Source organism: Alexandromys fortis, unplaced genomic scaffold (assembly GCF_014885135.2).
Source record: "Alexandromys fortis isolate MF-2015 unplaced genomic scaffold, M_Fortis_MF-2015_v1.1 scaffold_147, whole genome shotgun sequence".
NCBI lineage: Eukaryota > Metazoa > Chordata > Mammalia > Rodentia > Cricetidae > Alexandromys > Alexandromys fortis.
In genome coordinates, this window is record NW_026068029.1 from 981,377 (window position 1) to 993,536 (window position 12,160).

Genomic DNA, 12,160 nt, shown 5'->3' on the forward strand with positions numbered 1-12,160 from the left:
ATATTCATTTGTTCTGCTCAAAGGACAAGTACTCTAAGATTTCTTTTTCCCTTTTCAAATGTATCAACTACTTAAGAATTGTGCCAGAAAAATCTCATATCAAAGTATAGTCAATTCCTTTCTTGATTTTATTCTTAATGTACCAGAAGAAAAGAGGAAAAAACAGTATTAAAAAGAGACTTAAGATCCATTGTCAATCAAATGCAATATATAAATGATGTCTAGATTCATAATCAGACAAATCCACTGTAAAAAAAAAATAAGACATTAGAGAAATGGCTTGGTGGTTACGGGCACTTACTGCTCTTGCAGAGGATCCAGATTTTGTTCTCAGTACCCCATGTCAGGTAGCTCACAACCGCCTATTACCCTAATTCCGGGGGATTTAACACCCTCTTCTTGCCTCTGCATGAATTATGGTGTACACATATACAAGCAAGCAAAGCACTCATAAACATAAAATGAAAATAAATCTTAAAAAGTAAAACTGTGAAATTATGAACACTGATATTAAGGAACTGTAATTAATTTTAGCTATGATACCATATCTATAATTATTTCATAAAAGCACCCTTAACCTTGATATATCTGTTGAGGAAATGGAATATCTTTGATTCATAATAAAATCTGATCTTTGAGTAGAAGAAAGTGAGGGTTAAGGTAAAATAAAATTTTGCTTTTGCAAATTTATCTATTCAAGTGAATAAAGGGTACATGGAGATTAATTATAATGATGGTTAGTTTTACATATCAACTTGACTTTGCTAATGGTTTCCCAGAGACTTGGTAAAAATATCATTTTTTGGTGTGTGGGAGAGACTGGCATTTGAGTCAATAGATTCAAGACCCACTAGCACCAATGCTAGTTAGCACCACTAACACACTGCGGTCCAAGTAGACCAAAAAGGCGAATCTCAATCTATCTTTCTCCTTCCCTCCCTTTGAGCTGTCAAATTATCTTCTCCAGCCCTTAGACACTGAAGTTCCTGGTTCTAGGTTTTCAGACTTCAGGGATCATGTACAGTGGCACTCCTAATTCTCATGCCTTTGGACTCACTGAATTCTACCACTGGTTTTCCTGAGTCTGCGGCTTGAAGGCAGCCTATGATGGGGCTTCTCAGGCCCTATAACCACATGAGATAATCTTAGTAATAAATACTTTGGCATTTCTATTTCCTCCATCTTTTTTAGACACGATCTCACTTTGTAGGTGTGGTTGTTTCCAGAATTTACTGTGTAGATGAGGCTGATGACTCAAACTCACAGTGATTCTGCCTCTGCCTTCCTAGTGCTCATATAAACATGTGCCACCATCCACCATACCAGACTCTCTGATTTCTCTATTTCCTATTGCTCTTTGTCTATGAAGATCCTTGCCTACAATTACAGTATTCTCCAATTTTTGAAATTTTACATAAAAATTAAGATAGGCAAGCATCCCGACTTTAACAATTCAACTTCTTTTTCAGGGGAGGGGGGATTCTTGGAGACAGGATTTCTCTGTAGCTTTGGAGCTTGTCCTGGAACTAGCTGTAGACCATGCTGGCCTCGAACTCACAGAGATCCGCCTGTCTCTGCCTCCCAAGTGCTGGGATTAAAGGCGTGCGCCACCACTGCCTGGTTACAATTCAACTTCTAGAATTTATAATATACAATTTTCCCAACAAGTTTTGAAAAGTACTTTTGTTACAGCATTGCTTGTAATAGTGAACAATTGGAGATGGTTGTAAATGTCTGTTGACAGAATGAACAGATAAAAATGTATAACAACCAAGCTATGTAATACAATGCAGCCCTTAGAAAGGAATAAATACATAATAATATAGAATATCTATAATGTTGTATGGAAAAATGCTAATGAAAAGCACGACCCTGTTCTTTGAAATAAACACTACTAACACAGATGTTCATGCAGACAGACAGAAGCCTGGAAGGATACACATTAAACTCTTTAGAAAACTCTCGTGAGGATTTGTATAAAATGGTAGTCTTTATGCTTTGTTAATAACTAGTCTAGTGAATCCTTTAAATATTTTGTTGGGACATGTCACTCAGCCCAAGATGAACTGAAACCCAGTATGTAGTCCAGGCTGGCCTAAACCTCATGGCAGTCCTCCTGCTTCAGCCTCCAAAATTCTGAGATTGTATCTACTACACTCAGCTTTATTCTAGTAAAATCAACAAAGAAACTAATCTTCTTAAATTTTGGTACTTTTATAGCAGGTTTTTAAAAATGTTTTCTTTCCTAAAGACATACCTCAAAAATTTACTTCATCATCTAAGAAGACAGAGTAGTACCTAAATAGGCTTTCTCAACTGGGGTTCCACAATAAAATTAAACCCTAGAGAGCATTATCATATCATTTGTATGACTAGTTTCTAAATTCTTCCAAAGATGGCACATGACTAGCCCCACTGCATACTCAGGAAAGAATTATTCATGTCATTCACTGGATGCCATGGGGCATTAGGCTTTATTTCTCTTGTTGGGATGTAACTCAGATTGAGAAGGGCTAGTGGAGACATTTGGCATCCTTTTGGAAACCTGTAAAAATTAAGCATGTTTTTCTACTCTCTTTTTCTATCTTCTACCTTGGTCTTGTTTTTAATGCATTTGCATTCCCACTCTCTTTGTCATAGAGTATTTCATTTAACCAGGCTGCAAATCAGACTTCTTTTTCTATAGCCTACCATGATATTCTTCAATTCTTTAACAGATACCAAACCAACTCAAATTTACTAAGGCATCTAGATAATTCCTAACATCTATGGTAAGAATGTGAAAAATTATTAAATTTCTATACCTGTTACTAGACAACTTTTGAGGGATGAAATATTCAGGATTTTTCAAGGAATGTGCTTAACTCACCTAAATGCTTTCAAGTTGGGCTACTTTTTTTCTGAATTAGTTATACTAAAATTTCATTTTGAGTTTTTAAAATTATTATTAACTTGAACTTACCCTTGTTAAAACAAAATGTCTTTTGAATAAACACAAATCAAATCAAACACCTGAAAAAATGAAAGCCAAGAGATTTTCAGCGTAAAAGCCAATTTAAGACAGGCACTAAACAGCTTATCCCTTTACTGGTTACTAATCAGCTTTCAGATCTGCTTATCATTTTCAGATCCCAAGTATTCAGAAACAAGCCCTACAGATAAAAACTTCTGTGTTTAATCAGTCAGCAACGTCAGTTTCTGACACTAAGGACATATCACAACGACAAAAAAAAAATAAAGATGATAGTGGTCTTAAACTTATTAGACATACCTAGGGGTCTTTGAAAGTCCTGGAATCCACTGTGCACACCAGATCAGTTAAATGTGACTCTCCAGATATGAGACTTGGACATCCATGCTTTTTATCCTGCACATTCGGACTCAGTATGTCTGCACTATTGCTAAATCTATGTAACAGTTCTCAGCCCTTGAGCTGTCTGATCATTTGATACACACATGCATTTGACCTGTGTGTGTCCATGACAACTGTGGCTCCTTTTTCATTCATTTGAGTAGCAGGACACTGCAGCCACCTGATTATCCTCTTACTGGAGCTTGGTTACTACTTATATCTATCATCTTAACAATGGAGATGTCCAAACGCAAACATTTGGCCCTTCTCCTCTGTATCAAATACATTAAATCTCCTCATAGTACAATCTAGTTATAACCCGAGTTTTCAAACCATCTATATTCTGACAACCATCAAATTTCGACTTCTGGCTCAGATTACCCCCCAAACTCTAGATTTATATCTCCACCTGAGCATACCCTTTGCATGTCTAATCTCTCAAATTCAATACATCTAAAATTATTTGATCACACTATCATAATGGTCTTTTTGCAGCCTTCCCCATCTTGTTCAATTATTAGGCTAAAAAATAACATTAGTCATGCTTTATGTCCCCGAATACTGTTCTATTCATCAAACAGATGCCACTGGTTTTTATTTCAAACCATATCTGAAAAATCCACTCCTCATGACTTCCACAGTTAGCACCATGGCCCAAGCCACAGTCATTCCCCCTCCCCCTTCTCCCTTACTTCTCTACAATGTACTCTTAACTCAGAAGCCATTGATCCTGCAACAATTTTAAGTCAGGTAGCAGGTCCAATCTAACCTCTCCTGGAGCAAGTTGGTGTATTACTGCATCCCAGCACTCTAGAGGCTAAGGCAGGAGGACTATTGTAAATTTGAGGTCTGACTACACAATGAGACTCTGCTTTAAACAATACAACTAAGTCTTCAGGGACACTTAGTTTAGAAAAGGTATCATTTTCTAAAAATGGCCTCCAATACTTTCCAAGATATTGTAGTTAGTTTTTTCTCTAATCTCATCTCTTCCCACCTATACTCCCCATCATCTATGCATCTGCTCCAGCTGTGCAAGCCTTCTTGCTGCTACCTGTGCTAGTCTCTCTACCTATAGCTTTCCTCTCCATGTATTTCAATGGCATGACCCCTGACTGCTTTCTGACATTCCTCCATATCACTTTCTAATGAGTGAGATCTTCTCCTTTCTAGAACATTGTCTTGCAGGTGCTGAAAACAAAATAAAAGACTTTTAGGACATATGAGCATGTGAACAGTCCTTCCTATGGTGGGAAGTCATGATGAAGTCAATTACAGAAGGATGACAATTTCCACACTTGCTTGCCTGGTCTAAGTAGACCACTGAAAGAAAGAGCCTTTGACAGTAAAGACAAGGAGTAAATGAGCTTTTTTTTTTTAAAAAAAAAAAAAAAACAGTATTAAGATGATAGAGAATCCAACTTAGAATTATCCCTAAGCAAAATAAAATTACCCACCCTAACAATTCTGTTGTTCTATCTCCACTCCCTGAATTTAGTCTAGATATGAATGATAAACTCAGAAACCAAAAGCTATCACATGCATTAATCACAGCACTTGGATTCCAGGCCCTGCAAAAACTGAGTCCAAAGATATCAGAAATGGCAGTCTCTGGCTCTTTTTGTACAAAATATTGATAAGACAGAAAAGGTAGCAGAGGGTTGGGGGTTGGTCTAATCACAGGTGAAGTGAATCAAATTAAAAATGCAATCCATTGTCAACCTAGTATTCTCTAGAACTATTAAAAAGCCATAAATGCTAATCATCAGGTCTAGGCAAGGCTTCCAATACTCATAGTAACAAACAAAATTAAGCCATACTTCGACTCAGGTATTTGAGAAAAGATATGTGGAGTACAGTAAAATTCTAAGATGTGCAGAGAAGTAGAAAAATGGGATCCAATAATTGAGATACAACATAACCAACTGGACTGCCCTAGGGATGACTTTACTGAAAGTAAAAGAACTTGGGAGAGATGTGGGCACCTACGTGTATGATCTAAGCATTTGGGACACTAAGACAAGAGGAATTCGATGAGGTCCAGGCTAGCCTGAGAAACAGTGTGAGACTCTGTCACACACAAAAAAATCTACTCCACACTTGGAAAGCAGAGGCAGGCAGACCTCTGTGAGTTAGAGGCCAGTCTGGTTTACAAAGAGAGTTCCAGGACAGCCAAAACTGTTACACAGAGAAACCCTGTGTTGGAAAAAAGCAAAACAAATAAACAAAAATCTACTCCAAACAAAAATTTTGAAATCAATTATTAACAATACATTGCTCCTATAAATATTGTACATGGTGGGGTGGAGAAAGGGAGAGAAAGAGGAAAGAGGGGAGAGAAGTAATTGAGGAATAAAGCAGAGAAAGAAGAGTAATGAAATCTCTAGAGCCCAAGTCTAAGAACCATAGGGAAAAAATTTAAAAATCACTGAATGGGTATATACAAATTCTGACACTACCCAAAAAAGGAGGTGGTGGGGAACTAGATCAATCAAAACTATGCAAATTGAGGCTGGATGGGAGTGGAAAGTGACTAGGAAGCAGTAAAAAAAAAAAGGTAACTTTTGTGGATTAAATCATTGTAGCTCTCAGCACTGATAATCTGATGAGTATTATTTTGTTGGCCACACTCATCAATTTACTTCTAATTTTACATTTTATTGTATATAAACTATGCCACAATAGAGTTGTGTTAAGAGCATACAGAAAACAATTGGTGTATCTGAAAGTGTTTTATGGGGTCACTGATGGGTCTGTTTTCTTTCAGATACTCTCCTAGCCTTCACCATTCTGCTTTGTTCAGGGTAACTCTTCAGGCTTTTATGACCATGTATCTGGCTATTGCCACTGGAAGGCCATCTAGGTAGGTAACTGGAAGATGGGGATGAAGAAAAGATCAAGCAACTTTGTTTGTCCTTTCTTGGTTTGGGGACCGCAGCTGGTCCTCTTCCATAGACAGCTCCCAGGAGGCTGCCTCAGGATCACTACTCCAGGTTACTCCTGTATCTGGCTTCTGCTAATGTCACCCTCTATTCTAGACCTCTCCAGGGAAAGAGTGGCGCAGCTTCCTATAGCTGCTAATTTCTAGGCTGCCTCCTGGTTTTCTGATCCATCAACTCTTTCATTGTATATGCAACCAATTTCCCATGTTCTGTTTCCTCCATTTTAAGTACATGAGGTAGTTTCTGTTTCCTGATTGGGCTCTGACAGATACACACCTGCCATAGGAAAGCAGGTGCCCTCCCCTGGCCAGATGCCTCATACTTACAGAAGAAGGGAACGACTAGAAACAACCTATGTTGTCACATGAACAATGCCCAGAGCCAAAGAAATGAAAACCAAAATAGTTGTTTCCTACTCTCCAAGTAGGTCCAAGTTGCATCACAGGCAGAAACTCTTGCCGTGCTCCCATCCTGCCAAGTTTGCCCAGCCTCCAGGGGGATTCGAAGGAATATGCGATGGCTCTGCACTGACTAGAAGGCTGTGCGACAGAACTCAACATTTTGCAGACTCTTCCTTCCACTTGCGCAAAGGTGGCAGGATCTGAAGCATATTCTTGCCTTGATCCTGTCCTGTGACATGTTACTAGAAATCTTCACAAAGGATCCAGTTAAAGGCTTCACTTCTTACTTACAAATTTTTGCAGGCTCACTACAGCCTATTTCCTTTCCTTCCTGGTCACCCAGACTCGATTTTCCAATTTTCCTTGCAGTTTATTTGGATGAAAGAACACATGAAGGAAGGAATAACGAACAGTAACCCCTCACCAGGCTCATAGAAGTCTCCATACAATGACTGAAAAGTAGAAACAAACCCAAATATCCACCAACAGATGAAATGATAAGTTAAATATGGTCTGTAGCATGCTCAGCCACAAAAATGAAGTACTGGCATTCTCCAACATAAATGAAGGTTTTAAATATTATGCCACATGGCAAAAGCCACACACAAAACAATGTGTATTTTCTCACTCTATTTATAGGGAATTGCCAGAGCAGGGACCATAGACAGGGACAAAAAAAGAAGAATATTGGTTAGCTAGTGAGGTGAGGGAGTTGGAAGTAACTACTAATGGGTTGTCAGAATAGATTAATAGTGAATAGGGAGGAAAACTGGAGGAAACAAGGAAGGGAAGTGATTGGTAATGGATATATTTATTCAGAGGGAATGCTGCAAATGCTCTAAAATTAACTGTAGTTATATGCCTACTTTTATTATAATTTGATATGCCATTTAGTTGATATCCCTGGGAAGGACTTAGAAGAGAGGAAGGAGGGGAAACTGTGGTTGGGATATAATATATGAGAGAAGAATAAATTAAAAATAAACTATGGTTTAATTATACAACTCTGTTGCATAAGGGAAGAGAAATTCTCATAATTGTAAGGTATTAACTTTGTAGGCTGTTTATTATAGCAGTAACCTTACTCTGGTGAATACATAAGTCAACAATACTAAGAAGGCAGATTGTTTCCATGGTCAGGAAGATAAACTCTCTGAGGAGGCTATCTCTCCTGAGTCTCTATCAAATAGAGAAATTTGGAAAATACCTGGGGTCCCTGACTAGGAAGACTTCTATCACCACTGACCCTGGTCTAATCTATGTAAATCTCTACTCTTCCACATCCTCTGCTTTGGGTCCTAATTCAATGGATACTATTAGTGGAGGTTTGGGTGAAAATGGCCCCCATAGGCTCTGAATACCTGATCTCCTTTTGGTACTATTTGGGGAGGCTATGGAACCTATAGGAGGTAGAGCCTGTCACTTAGTTCCATGGACTCTCTCTCTGGAACTGTAAATGAAAATAAACTCTTCTATAAGTCACTTTTGGTCATGGTGTTTTATCACAGCCACGAAAGTAATATAATATGGGTGGTGGTATTACCAGTAATTATTTTTTTGATATTTTCTTTTTTATTGTTTTTATTGCGCTACATATTTCCCACTCCCTTTCCTTCCTCTATTTTCTATATATACTGAATATCACTGAAATATTTTATGTATACACTCACATGTAAATAAAGAAGACATGAAAAAACTTGGTTTTTGCTGCCAAACCCTGAAAATAACTATCTATACATATAGCGTTCATTACATACGGATCACTTCCAAATCTACACTGTAGCCAATCACTTAGACATTAGTTAATTTACTCCATTCAACAAATATTTATTGAATGCTTGCATATAGGTTGCACAGTGATCTTAAGCACTGGGTATATACAGTGGCCTAGTATATACCATGGCATAGTCCACCATCTCAAATTCAGAGTCTAGTGGGAGAGATGACAGATATTACACAAATAAACACAGAGATGTGTCCCTTTTACATTTAGTACCAGCCTCTCTCAGAAAGGGATGCTTGAACTAGATTCTTAAGGATGATCCCAGTCAGTCTAAAGTGATGACAAAAAAAAAAGTATTCCCAGACGAACTCCAGATGTAAGCACCCACAGTATCAACAGCCTGCTGCTCCTCACACTAAAGACCAGCTAAAGTGCAGTGAGCTAGAGAAGGAACCAGACCACTGGAGCTATGTTTAGTTCTCTTCTGAAAAGTTTTTCTAAAGCTCTGCCTAACCAAAAGGACATATCCAGAGCAACTCAGAAGTTTTTGTTCAAACTTTACGTTTTATTCCATATGGTTTTTCAAAGTTTAGCTCCTTCCAAGATGCGTTTGCCTAAACACCTAAGGAGAAGCTTGCTCTTGTCTAGGGAAGAACCAACCATTTGGCCTTCCTCACATCTTCACAAATACAAGAAAGTTGACATATGGGCAGCTGGATCTTCCATGTTTCTGAACTCATTTTATGTGCATTCTGGCTATCCAGTTACTAGTCCCATAAGAGACGGACTTACAGGAACTCTCAACTTTTTCTTACCGATTTTTTTTCTCTACATTTTTCTCTGCTCCCCTCCCTTCCTCTCCCCTCCCCTTCAGCCCTCTCCCATCGTCCCCATGCTCCCAATTTACACAGGAGCTCTCGTCTTTTCCTACTTCCCAAGTATATTAGATCTATGTATGTCTCTCTTGGGTCCTCATTGTTGTCTAGGTTATCTGGGATTGTGATTTGTAGGCTGGTTTTCTTTGCTGTGTGTCTAAAAACCACTTATGAGTGAGTATATGTGATAATTGTCTTTCTGTGTCTGGGTTACCTCACTCAAAATAATGTTTTCTAGCTCCATCCATTTGCCTGCAAATGTCAAGCTGTCATTATTTTTTCTGCTGTGTAGTACTCCATTGTGTAAATGTACCACATTTTCCTTACCCATTCTTCGATCAAGGGGCATTTAGGTTGTTTACAGGTTCTGGCTATGACAATGCCGCTATGAACATAGTTGAGCACATGTCCTTGTGGCACGACTGAGCATCCTTTGGATACATACCCAAAAGGGGTATTGCTGGGTCCTGAGGAAGGTTGTTTCCTAATTTTCTGAGGAATCACCATACTGATATCCAAAGGGGCTATACCAGCTTGTGCTCCCACCAGAAATGCAGGAGTGTTCCCTTTATCCCAGCATAAGTTGTCAGTGTTTTTGATCTTGGCTATTCTTACAGGTGTAAGATGGAATCTCAGATCTGTTTTGATTTGCATTTCTCTGAAGTGTCTTTCAGCCATTTCAGATCCTCTGTTTAGAGCTCTCTGTTTAGGTCTGTATTCCATTTTTTATTAGATTATTTGTTCTTTTGATGACCAATTTCTTGAGTTCTTTGTATATTTTGGAGATCAGCCCTCTGTCTGATGTGGAGTTGGTGAAAATCTTTTCCCATTCTGTAGGCTGTCATTTTGTCTTATTGACCATGTCCTTTGCTTTACAGAAGCTTTTCAGTTTTATGAGGTCCCACTTATTAATTGTTTCTCTCAGTGTCTGTGCTACTGGGGTTATATTTAGGAAGTGGTCTCCTGTGCCAATGTGTTCAAGTGTACTTCCCACTTTCTCTTCTATGAGGTTCAGTGTGGCTGGCTGGCTTTATGTTGAGGTCTTGGATCCATTTGGAATTGAGTTTTGTGCATGGTGATAGATATGGATCTATCTTCATTCTTCTACATGTTGACATCCAGTTATACCAGCACCATTCATTGGATATGGTTTTCTTTTTTCCATTTTAGATCTTTTGCTTCTTTGTCAAAAATCAAGTTTTTGTAAGTGTGAGGATTGGTATTCGGGTCTTTGATTCAGTTCCAATGGTCTTCCTGTCTGTTTTTATGCTAGCCAATACCAGGCTATTTTCAGTACTGTAGCTCTGTAACAGAATTTGAAGTCAGGGATTGTGATGTCTCCAGAGGTTCTTTTATTGTACAGGATTGTTTTGGCTATCCTGGGTTTTTTGCTTTTCCATATGAAGTTGAGTACCATTCTTTCAAGATCTATGGAGAATTTTGCTGGGATTTTTATGGGCATTGCATTGAATCTGTAGATTGCTTCTGGTAAGATAATTTTTACTATGTTAACTTTACCTACCCAAGAGCATGTGAGATCATTCCACTTTCTGCTTCTGGTAAGATAATTTTTACTATGTTAACTTTACCTACCCAAGAGCATGTGAGATCATTCCACTTTCTGGTGTCTTCTTCAATTTCTTTCTTCAAAGATTTAAAGTTTTTGTCATAGAAGTCTTCCACTTGTTTGGTTAGATTTACTCCAAGATATTTTATACTATTTGTGGTTATTGTGAAGGGTGATGTTTCTCTGATTTCTTCCCCAGCCCTTTTATCATCTGTGTACAGGAGGGCTACTGATTTTTTGAGTTAATCTTGTATCCTGCTACATTACTGAAAGTGTTTATGAGTTGTAGAAGTTCCTTGGTAGAATTTTTGGGGTCGCTTATGTAAACTATCATATCATCAGCAAACAGTGAGAGTTTGACTTATTTTCCAATATGTATCCCCTTGATCTCCTTTTGGTGTCTTATTGCTCTAGCTAGGACCTCAAGAACTATACTGAATAGATATGGAGAGAGTGGACAACCTTGTCTTATTACTGATTTCAGTGGGATCACTGTGGATTTCTCTCCATTTAGTTTGATATTGGCTGTTGGCTTGCTTTACATTGCCCTTACTATGTTTAGGTATAGGAACTCTCAACTGTCATCTGATTTGCTAGGCGACTCCTCTTAAAAGCACAAAAATAGTTTGTTACTAAAGAAAGATGTGGTATACATTGTATTGAGTCCCTACATGAGGCTTAATTTAATTCTTTGGTAAGAATAGGTGAGAAGTAACTTAAAATTTTAAGTTCTGGGGCTTGAGAGATAGCTCAGCGGTAAAAAGCACTTCCTGATCTTTCAGAAAATCTGGCTTTAATTCTTAGTCCCCACATGCAGACTCACAACTACCCATAACTCCAGTTTCAGGGGATCCAATGCTCTCTTTTGGCTAACATAGGTATCAGGCATGCATATAGTACATATACATACACACAGGCAAAACATCCATGCATATAAAATTAATTTTAAAATACAAAATTTAAGTTTCATATATTTGTACATGCATACAATGAATTGATTACATTCACTCCCATGACCCTCCACCTACATCCCTTTCTTTCCCTCTAAATTCTCAGTTTTCAGCTGATGTTTTACTAAATAGCACATTGTCACACTATCTTCAAATATTTACATTTAACATACAGATTGGTGATACTCTCAATCTTGATCAGACATGCTTATTTCAGAGGGTAGAGGTTAATGCAGACAACTTATAACTATCTTAAGTCTTTGAGAATAAGTCATTGTGATTACTCTGCCATAGATGGGCTGGCTACAGCAATCCTCACCCAATGTTAAGGGAACAACTCAGAAGAAGCG

At 38.1% G+C, this 12,160-nt stretch overlaps 1 protein-coding gene across 2 annotated transcripts in view; it reads right to left on the reverse strand.

The window, feature by feature from the left end:
• Map3k15 (mitogen-activated protein kinase kinase kinase 15) overlaps positions 1-12,160 on the reverse strand; it is a 124,857-nt gene that overhangs the window by 57,903 nt on the left and 54,794 nt on the right. The window lies entirely within an intron of this gene.